Genomic DNA, 791 nt, shown 5'->3' with positions numbered 1-791 from the left:
GGGGAATGGAGGAGGAAATCAACAGGAATTGGGAATGGAGGAGGAATTGAGGAATGAGGGGGAAAAGTGGGAGGAATTGGGAAGGAAATCAACAGGAATTGGGGAATGGGGAGGAAAATTGGAAGAATTTGGGAAAATGGAGGAGAAATTGGGGAATGGGGGAGGAATTTGGGAATGGAGGAAGAAAAAGTGGGAGGAATTGGGAAATGGGGGAGAAATTGGGGAACAGAGGAGGAGAAAGTGGGAGGGATTGGGGAATGGAGGAGGAAAAATGGAAGGGATTGGGAAAATGGAGGAGAAATTGGGGAATGGGGGAGAAAACTGACAGGAATTGGGGAATGGGAGGGAAAAAAATGGAAGGGATTTGGGAATGGGGGAGAAATTGGGGAATGGAGGAGGAAAAAGTGGCAGGGATTTGGGAATGGGGGAGAAAATCAACAGGAATTGGGAATGGGAGGGAAAAATGGAAGGAATTGGGGAGAAATTGGGGAATAGAGGAGGAAAAAGTGGGAGGGATTTGGGAAAGGGGGAGAAATTGGGGAATGGAGGAGGAAAAAGTGGGAGGGATTTGGGAAAGGGGGAGAAATTGGGGAATGGAGGAGGAAAAAGTGGGAGGGATTTGGGAATGGGGGAGAAAATCAACAGGAATTGGGGAATGTGGAATGAGTGGGGAAAATGGAGGAGAGATTGGGGAATGGGGGAGGAATTTGGGAATGGAGGAAGAAAAAGTGGGAGGAATTGGGAAATGGGGGAGAAATTGGGGAATGGAGGAGGAAAAAGTGGGAGGGATT

The sequence above is a fragment of the Corvus brachyrhynchos genome, unplaced genomic scaffold (assembly GCF_000691975.1).
Source record: "Corvus brachyrhynchos isolate BGI_N302 unplaced genomic scaffold, ASM69197v1 scaffold3276, whole genome shotgun sequence".
NCBI lineage: Eukaryota > Metazoa > Chordata > Aves > Passeriformes > Corvidae > Corvus > Corvus brachyrhynchos.
Note: the sequence above shows the minus strand (reverse complement) of the source record.